Source organism: Hordeum vulgare, chromosome 5H (assembly GCF_904849725.1).
Source record: "Hordeum vulgare subsp. vulgare chromosome 5H, MorexV3_pseudomolecules_assembly, whole genome shotgun sequence".
In the NCBI taxonomy this organism is placed as follows: Eukaryota; Viridiplantae; Streptophyta; class Magnoliopsida; order Poales; family Poaceae; genus Hordeum; species Hordeum vulgare.
The window spans coordinates 52190595-52201299 of NC_058522.1; positions in this window are offsets into that span (position 1 = coordinate 52190595).

Below are 10705 nucleotides of genomic sequence, written 5' to 3' on the forward strand. Positions count from 1 at the left end.
GGGTAGCCGCGTGGCACCTCCCGAAGCCTCTGGGTCGCCGGAGAGGGACGCCCCCGATCCCAGCCAAGCTCCGCCACGGGCAGCACAGTGGGCTTCGGCCAGTGTGATTGTCCGCAAGCCATTAATGTCTCCGGACCCGTCCTCTCGCTCCTCCGACCTCCTCCATCACCTCACATCCACACCGCGACAGCGAGCTCGCCGTCCTTGCTCCAGTGGCAAGCCGAGCCTCGCCACTTCGGGAGAGCTCGGCAGCGCTCGTCGCTGGCCTAAAAGCGCTGCCCGAACCCCTCCTAGCCACCACCCCTCTCCTCCACCCCTGGATTAGCCCTAGAGACCCCCAGCAAGAGCCGGGAGCTCGTCTCCCTCAGCTCCGGCGACAGGCTCCGCCACCAAATCGCCTCTGTCGGAAGCCTCCTCCGCCCTTCCTCAGTCGAATCCAAGGATGTCATTGTGTTCCCTTGGTCCCTCTGGTGCTCCTCGAGCCTTCGGTGAGTCCAACCACTACCAAAACTGTCACCGTCGACGACCACCATAGCCTCCGCTCGCTGGAGAAGAAGGGGCGACGCCGTCCTCCACCTCCGAAGGAGCTACGGGTACAGGGAGGACCACCGTCGAGAGCCCGATCCATTCCCATCATCTCCCAGCCCAGTCGCCCTCTCTATCGCCGGTGAGTGTCACCGGTGATCCGCCCTCCTCTGTTCCCCCTCCTCTCTCTCTCTGTTTTAAAAGGGGCTCGCCCCACCTGCCAGTGTCTGAGGCCCGCGGCCGAAGCGTTAAGTGGAGGTGCACCTCCACTTTACGCCTTCGACGTGGCCCCTCCCAAGAATTTCATTTCTTTTATTTATTCCAGATTCAAACAGAAACTTTGACCATTTAAATCTTTTTATTTACAAGTCCAAATCACTTGATTCTTTTTGCATTGAGTTGGTATTGAATTTCTTTACAATCTCGTAAATTTTGGTATTTTTCCACACTCATAAAATTTCTGGTTAATAAAAAGGTATTTAATGTTTTTCCTTTTCTTTGCTATTTCAAACACATTTTCAGAGGGAAACTTTGAAGACCAGGAGTGTTTGAACAACCCCACTGATCAAGGCAAGCCATCATATCCATGTGATGTAGTTTTGCATAGCAGAACTCACATCTTCATGCATTATACTTGCTTAACTTGTTAAGAAATAATCATTTAATAAACAATCATATATAGATATATGATTATGGTTATAAATCACTATGGTTACTATGGCATAGTGGATGATCATGAGTCACGTGACCGAGCATAATCGTACAACCACCTCGTGCCAGTATGGGAAGGCCGTGACTTGGGCTATCCGCGTTATCTCTCACCGATATGCCCCAAAGAGGGAGGGTTATGCACGCGTGCTACCTTGGCCCAGTAGGCGGTAATAACTCTGTGAGCCCAGTTAAGTGGAGTTGGGCCCGTCCCCCGTTGGGACAGATTTGTTTGGCCACAATGGTGGCAGGTGTCATGAGGACACAGGGCCACCCAGGGCAGGACTCCAGAAGGGAGTGGTTGTCGGGGATATGATGAGAGAGTCACGGGTGTGGCAAGTTGCGTTGGAGCAATGCTGGTCCACCCGAATGGGATCACGAGGTCAGTGGTCTAGAGTGTGGGTAAAGTGTGCAACCTCTGCAGAGTGTCAAAACTATTCGAATAGCCGTGTCCATGGTAATGGACAACCCGACCAGACCTCAGTAGATGGTCAACCATGTGGATGTTAGTAATGAATGGAGATGCTTGATGAGCATTCCGGTGGTTGTGAGATAACCCCAGACATGAATGCAGGAGAAGCCAAGGACGGAGGTCCTGATGATGTGTACTAGGAAGTGTCCACAGCAGTGTCCCTGTGTATGGAGTTGTCGCTATGTTCCGCTACGCTATAGAAGTACTTATGCTATGTTTTGAGGCCCCGCTATGTCTCATAAATAATGTAGATATTGTGCAGCACCAAGGGTGCCTTTGGCCTCTCTATCATTGTAAGATATGTATTTGTAACCTTATGCTATCAATAAAGTCAGTTCAGTTCTGTTCCAAGTTGTTGAGTATTTCCAGAAGACATGATCTCTGGGTTGGAAACACCGGTAATCCGATTCGTTGAATCGAGGTGCCACATCACCTACCTTTTATTAAGGACGGGATTGACGGGAGTTGGACACTCAACCCATCTTCAGAGGACGGGACGCCACTAAGGTTTTAGACCTACTTCAGCCTCTCCTCCGACACTTTGACTCACCTTTTGATCAAGGAGTCGACGAAGATTCGCCAAGAACAGCACCAAGTCAAGGACCTACTTCGCCTGGAAAAGATGAAGACCCGCAAGGTCAAGAAGGAAGGAGCACCCGGAGGGCGATCAGTCATTGCCATCCGGGGAGGAGTACCACCGCTTCAGGCCAGTCCTATTCAGAGTCGCCGCATGACCGCGGAAGAGTACATTGAGCTCCTCACTGCTTCACCAACTAAGAGACGCCGTGATGGACCACTTCCTTCTCCTACACCTCCGAAGGAGGAAAGCACCGATGAAGATGAAGACGCGGACCCTGCAGAACCCGCCTACGAGACCGAGCAATCCGCCGCTTAGGATTACAGCTTAGACAACTAGGAGTCTCCCCATGCGTAGTGAGTCCATGTATCGGTTCATGTGAACCATGAGTGTTGTGTGAGCATGTATGATGAAAGCAGCATTTCTGCCTTAGGTAGCTTGTAAGTGACTACATCACGTGTTTTAATAATGTAATGCATTAGATTTTTCCAAAAAAAATGGTTTAAAAATATCACACCAACATGATACCAAACCCCCTTAATAGAGCATCATCCCTTATGATTCCGGCCAATTCGACATATTGACCTGTCTACTCCCCTGACAGGATCACCGGCGCACCCGAGTCAGCTCACCGCCACGGGCCTATTTATAGCCCCTCTCCTTGCTCCAGCACCCCTCACTCCACTCCACGTAGACCCCAATCACCGCCCTAGCCACCCCATTGAGCAAGCAGAGCCCCGGTGCTTGAGATCGACCGAGGCCCGACCGCCTCGGAGATCCGGTCGATCTCCGGCTACACGTGGGTTCTCGCGTCCCTCTGCCCACCTACACACTCCTCGTGACCCCATGATCATTTCCCCCTCTTCCCCGAGCAAATACGTGCCCGTAGCCACCACCTCCACCGTCAGCCAAAACCTCTCCTCCGCGGCCACCGCGTTGCTAGTGAACCAGAGCCCCCCAAGTGTTGTCGACTTGACCACCAGTAGGTAGGCGACGACGAGTCGTACCCATTCATGTCGTTGTTACGGCATAAGGACGTCGGTAGCCATGCCCACCTGCTCCTCCTCCTCTCTGTCTAGAGGTAGGAGACGACCCCGACAGGTGTGCCCACCTGTCGGTGGCCCATCTCTCTCTCCCTCGCTCCCCGTAGCCGCTGACCGCAGGGGGCCGTGCATCAGGTTCAAACCTAACGACGCACGCGCCCAACAGGCTGGTTGGCTCCCCACTAGGTCGGCCCAGTCCCAGGCCAAGCCAGGCTAGGGTTGTTGCCTTTTTTATTTTTATTTAAAATTTGGTTTTAAATCATTTTTATAAAAAGATTTAACGAGTGAAAATTCATGATTCTTCCACTGTTATTATTCTAAAAATGAGGAGTATTTAATGGAACTGTTAGGGAAATTTTTAAAGCAACTTATCTGTTTTATAATAATTAAAAAGGCTAATTTGGAATAGTTTTGCTTCTATTAAATTGATTTTAAAAATATTCTTTCACTAAAACGAGAGACAAATATTTTGGAAATAACAATATGGATTTATGGGAATTAAACAATATTTTTAAAGTGGCTTTGTGATCTGTTTTGGAGTGAGCTACTTATTGCTTTTTATTTGAAATGACGATAGAAAACCCGTGTGACGAGGGAGTTGCACTTGAAGACTCCGAAGACCCCGGATACTTACCTGACCAAGACAAGCAGCCCTTTGACCATGTTTTGAACACATGTTATATTGCATGCTAGTAGAGATAATACTTCTGTTGCATGTGATCATAAGCATCGGTAAATCATTGAAGTGATGTTACCGATGGCTCCTCCGGAGCACTTGCATTTTGAGCATGATCCTACCACCTATGAGGGTCACGCTAATATCATGTTGACAAGTAGAGCTAAGCATAGTAGCATGAGCATGATGATGGGATAAAATCAAAGGTTTATGAAAACCCCGTCGGGTGCCATTAATGCCCAAGGGTGATGATGAGTTAGCTGGCCACTTTTGGTGAAGTGGTGCACCGGGTATTTTGTGTGTGTATGGTTTCGGAAATGGGATGAGATTTATGATGTGTCGACCGTCCCAACCTTAAATGTACGACCACGTTACACCTTTATGGGATGGGGCTTTGTTGATTACTCTAGTCGGTGCTAGCAAAGAACCACATTACTAATGGTGGGAGTGATGTGTGGTCACTCTCGTGACGGGGTCATGCCAGGTATGACGACTATGCCATTTTTACGTGTTCCAGGCACACCGTTGGTCCCCGCATGGTTGATACTATCCAGAGTCAGTGCTCGTAAGATGTACAACATGTGGGCTGGGTACCAATCGAGTGGACCTCTTTGTCTAGTATCGTCAGGGGAAAGGCATTGATCGGTTACTTTCCTCGGGTATGTTATATACCGCGAGTCGTGGATGACACGGAAGTTTCCCGTATCTCGTGGGTGCAGCATACTACCTCTGCAGAGTGTAAAACTATTCGAATAGTCATGTCCACGGTCAAGGACAGTTGGGTAATCCTGCTTAAACTATGTCCAGTCATTTCCGCATAAACCAAGTGTGTGTGAGTCTGTGGTAAATGGTGTTAATATAAAACAGTTGATTTGACCAAGTTTGGTGACTTGGCATATCGGGTGAACCTAGAGTGTTCAACCCTTGACAGATATGTTGATATCTTTAACCTGTTCTTCTAATTACCATCTAGCTTATGTTGCATATCCATGATCATGTTTATTTAAAATCAAGAGGTTATCCACCAAAGATGCATATTACTTGTTATCCTATCAACTGCATTGTTCATATCATGGGCTGTTTGCGAGTACATTCAAAGTACTCATTGGCTAGCCACTGGTTATATTATTGACCAGACATGTAAGGGCCGGAGTTTGGAGAAGAGTACGTCTTCGGACACGGCCCTACGAACTAGGACGCTTCCCAGTCAGAATGTGTGTTGGTGTAGGCCGATGGCATGGGCACCCGCTTAGCCCTAAGATTTTCGCCACTAGTTGTATTAGTGTGATTTGGCCTTATAGGCCCTACCTTGTGAACTTGACCATTCAGTGATGTGATTTACTAATTCGGTACTTGGATGTAAGACTCTTAATATTCAGCATTTGTGTGTTTGGTGAGCATTGATCTCTGGGATCACTAAGCACGTTCATTCGACAATCTTGACTCGTAAGTCGCGGTCCCCACACCTGTATTACACAATACACACTGCAAGAGCTCCCGAGCACTGAGACGTAAGGATGTTACCTCCAAGAGAGGGGCCTGAACTCATACATCTTGTGTACAAGCTTGTGGTAGCTAGGACTCTGCCCTCTCCATTCATACCCTACACCTCTACTATCGGGTTCATTCCTATGACTGTCGGGGGGATAACCCCGGGGTAGTCTCATCGAGCCTACTCCTTTGCCTTCTACCATGAAGGAACATCTTGAATCAGTCTACAAAGCCCAAGTCCTCCTCGCCAGCTAGGAAGCACCTGCCGACTGAGGGCGAGATGGCCAACTCTCACTGGACGACCAGGAAGCTCCTGTTGGCTAGAGGCGAGACGGCTACCTCCCTCTGGCCGTCTAGGCCAATCCGGCCGGCTAGAGGCGAGGAGGTCGTGCCCAGGCCAGCTAGTTAAGCGACTAGCCGACTAGGAAGCTCAAGTCACATCACACAATAGGTCATGACGAGACCCTACAGTTAAAGGTGGCTACACGTCAGCCAAGGTACTGGATTGACGTGCACGACAGGTACAACATCGGCGGCCATGCCGGTGACCTACTCCGGCTCTGATCCATCATCCTGCATAGTGGCGGCCCGTCAAACTCCCACTCCATTACTGCACTCGGTGTGGGAACAGTGGAGGCGGTCGTACTGGCGGCCCATGACGAATCTCGCAAGACAACGCCGGACGTACTACATGTGTCCTCCATCAACCTTACGCGAGAGCCTCACTGGCTAGCCGGCGGGTCCCACAGCCAGACGGGACCTCGCAACCGGTGGGCCCCTCTAGCGACAAGACAAGACCCTTGTGGGCCCCCTGGCCAGCCGGTGAGGCTGCCAGTTGGGTGCCACTCCTGTACTTTTATCCCTATTGTAGGTCGGTGGGTTCGTCTATAAAACCCCCGACCCCCCTCCTTGCAGAGGGTCGGTCAACTCAACACACACACAAACTACAGAGGAGAGGTAGACGCGAGCCGGCTGCTCCTTCTTCCTCCTCCACAGAACAGCTCTAGGAGCACAGTATAGCCTCATTGATACATTATACACTCCGACAGGATTAGGGGTGTTATCTCTACGCACTACAAGGAATATGCTAATACACGACGCTATATTTTCGTCGCTACATTGTCACGGTTTTTGATTTACGACGATCTCAAGACGAAAACCAAGCGTTAAAAATGAAGCGTCAAAAACTGACAGCGGCGATGTTTTGATCGAAATCATCGTAACTTTTACGACGATTCCTGGATCGTCATAACCTTTACGACGATCCTAAATCGTCATTGGCAATCTAACCCAGTCCTACGTGGCAAAATTACGGTGAAATCAAAACGTCATGGTTGAAATCAGTCCAACCCATTTCAATTGATCACATGGGCTGGTTTTATTTTGTAGGGTTTTTCCTTATTGGATTTCTTTTTGGGCCTTAGCCAATTTACAACCACTTCTAGTATTTTTTTCGATTTTTTATTATAATTTTGGCCCTGGCCTTTTAGTGCCCAAATACATTTGGTCCAGTTTCAGTTTTGACTTTTTTCATTTTTGAATTCAACAACTTTTTGTTCCAGAACTTGGTTTCATTTCTATTTGTTGGGCCTTTTCAACCCAATTATTTGTCCAATATTAAATCCAACACTATTTTATATTCAGATCAAGAAAACTCCAAGTCGAATTAAAATCATCCATCATATAACATCACATAATACATCTCCCAGGTTTACATAACACAATAACTCATCTCATGAAGACATATCCTTACACAGGAATATAGCAAAACTGGACAGAATTGCACAATAGACCAATGGCACATCTGCTAACAATGGAGTTCATTCCACTCTCCTATGAGACACAGGTTCAGAAATTTTTATGTTGTGTTGCTTTAAATGTCCCAAGTAGGCATCATCGACATCTTCTCACCACACTTTGCTAGAAACAGAAAAAGAGACAAAACAAAAAGCATTAAACCGTAATATTACACCAGAGCACAGATCAGTAACTTCAAATCACAAAATATATCCATTATACTAGATGTCAGAGTTGTATAAAAGATGCTAGTTATAAAAAACCCATTATATACAGTTTTATAAAAGCTGCAGTAATAAAACAATGCCACTACCATAAAAAAACACTTCAACAGAAAATAGTCTAAAAAAACTCCACCTTTCAGATAAAAAGCTTCCACAAAAAATGACAGAAATGGAAGAAACATTGGTCGAGAAGATCAATAACAGAAACATTGTGACATGGGAATGCTACGGCAGTGCTGCAGTGGACAGATGGCATCCACATCAGCCAATATGACTTGCAAAACCACCTGAGGGTGAAAAACAGGAGGATTTCATAGTTCGAGATAGCAAATCTGACAGTCTTAGAGTTCGGGTGTCAAAAATGGACTTTTGACGAGTTTGGGGCCAAAAGGTGGACTTCTATTAATATTATCCGACATGTGTATTTGCGTAAAACACTGATCAGACTAGTGATATTTATGCAAATCAACTGGGGAACTACTGGTGAGTGGTGTCACATGGCTAATACTAGTTATGTGGAATTCATTTTCAACACAAAATCAACACATCTCAAAGCTTTAGACCATATATAGTGTAATATGCACAGAAGGAATGACATTATTTATTATCATAATAGAGTTTCATTCGATGACCCAACTCAAAACAAACACTTTGTACTTCATTGGAATGAGTGGTATAACCTATAGCTTGAACTGGAAGTTACAGCCACTAAAGTCTAGAGCAGATAAAATAGAACATGTGTCGTGAAGTGAACAAGAATGCATGATAATACGTAGATACATGTATACAGTATGACAGAAGCTATAAATTATTGGCGATCTCAATACCATCAAAGCTAAGAATAATATCAGAAGGTTGCATGCATCCAGATTCAGGAGCAGTTGGTTCAATTCTTCTGATACGAACACCCTTTTGGTCAGATTTCATTCCCATTGCCTTACGGAGATTATGATTTTCCATTTTCTGCCATTCTATCCCAAGTATAGGGAAACCTGGCAGGAGAATGCAGGCAAAAGGTCAGCTAGTTGGATTCAAAACAAAGAAGATTATACATGTCGAAAACACATATACCAGATTACCAATTATAACCTGGATATTAATACAAGAGAACTAATTAGCACAAGACGTTTTTTTAAAACAAAATCAAGCCCTCCATCCATCAAAAGATTGATGAGGTTATAAGAGAGAAAAAACACCAGATCATGGTTTTTGAGTCGATGAGTCATTCTGCGGTAGCGACTCATGATGAGTCGAGCCTGGCAAATTGACTAGTCTCAACTAGTCAATGGGTTTGAGTCAACCTTGGCAGTGCCACTCATCGACTAGTCGATGACTAGTCGCGCGACTTGAAATCAATGCACCAGATTGCATGGGGTACAACACTATGTTCACCAATGAATTGAACATATCTTTTAAGCTACTCATACATGCAATGCAGGTACAATGTGCACCAGGAACACATGTGATGACATGGAATGGTAAGAATAATTTGACCACCGTGGAGCCAATCGTGGCTGAAAACTGTGCAGCCAATTTGACCACCAGGTTTTGTAACACTAGTTTAACCAAGCACAGGCACTTCATTAAGAACAAAACAAACAAGCTCTACCTCATGTAGTTGGTAATTTAACATTCTTGCCTATAAGCAGAGTAACTTATAGGATGCTCGCATCTGAATGCATTAGGTAATATTGAATTCCTATTTATAATCAGGTAACATCCAACAATATCATATTCCCGTTTGTATTTGGCTAATAAAATATGTAAATGAAAATGGAAAGGGTGCTACTCGGTGCGTCTCCATCACTAGTCCGAGCCACATCTGCTAGGTTACTTTAGTCATTTGGGACAAAAACTAACATCTCGATGTTGGACAAACCTATCTGACCACTTTGACTGACATCAACCGCAAAATTAAAAAACAAGCCTAAAGGGAAATGTATCGAAACAAAAGAGGAACATTTCCAGTGGAAAAATGCGTATGTCCCTGTATTAGTGAAATATTTGCAAAAGTAACAGCTTTTAGCAAACATTGAACAGTGCTAACCAATGTCTTGCCCAGGCTGATGATGTCCTGCGGGTTCTCGATGGCGACGATGACACTCGCCACGAGCTGGAGCTTCACCCATGTCTTGCCCAGGTTGATGATGTAGATGCCTAGGAACCACAAACAAGGGGTGTGAGCGGCGGCGCGAGCGGGGAGAGAGGAGGAATGGGAGGGTGTGAGCGGCGGCGCGAGCGGGGAGAGAGGGAGGGGGCGAGGGCTCTTATCTGCGGCGCCTCTAAACCCTAGTCGGCTTTTGTAGTGAGATGAGATGAAAGTGCTCCTTGGGCCCTCGTAATGAATGGACCGGCGCAGGTGACTATACATATGGCCTGCTTTCTTTTGTCTGACGAAATTCTTTTTTCGTCTAAAAAAAGTCTATTCTCTTTTGAAATTCGAGATGAATTTGCAAAGTCTTTTTGTCAACAACAAATATCCAGGTCAATTTTTTAGGTGACACGGTGAAAAAAATGCATATCTGACTAAGAATATAATCTTTTACTTTACATAATAATTAGTACTCCCTCTATAAACTAATATAAGAGCTTTTATAGACAACTAAAGTAGTGATCTAAACACTCTTATACTCCCTCCGTCCCAAAATAACTACTCTTATACTCCCTGAGTCCCAAAATAAATGTCTCAACTTTATACTGGCTTTATTATAAACTTTTACTAAGCTTAAGAAGTTATTTTGGGACGGAGGGAGTATTAGTTTACAGAGAGAGTAACAACGTTTTCGACGGGGTGCATTGGAGTGAAGAGTTGTATCATCAATAGATTAACAAGCAAAAACTACCATACTAGTTGGCATTCTCATATCTTTGCTAGGTACTCCATCCGTCCTATAATAAAACTTCTTATATTGTGGAACGGGTGGAGTAGATTCCATCAAGCATTCTCTGGAAGATAAATTTGTGTTGGGGAGCAAAATACATGGCAGATGAGCAAAAAAATGCAATCATGAAATTTCAAGCAACTCCAACATTCGACAAGAAAGGTGCACTCATGAAATGTGAGGCAATTGCAACATTCGGCAGAAATGCACAAGAAAACATAATCTTTGTTGCAAAATGAGTTTTTTTGAAGGATCTACCATATATTTGTTGCAAAATTATACCAAATCATTTTTCTAACATACTAGCACA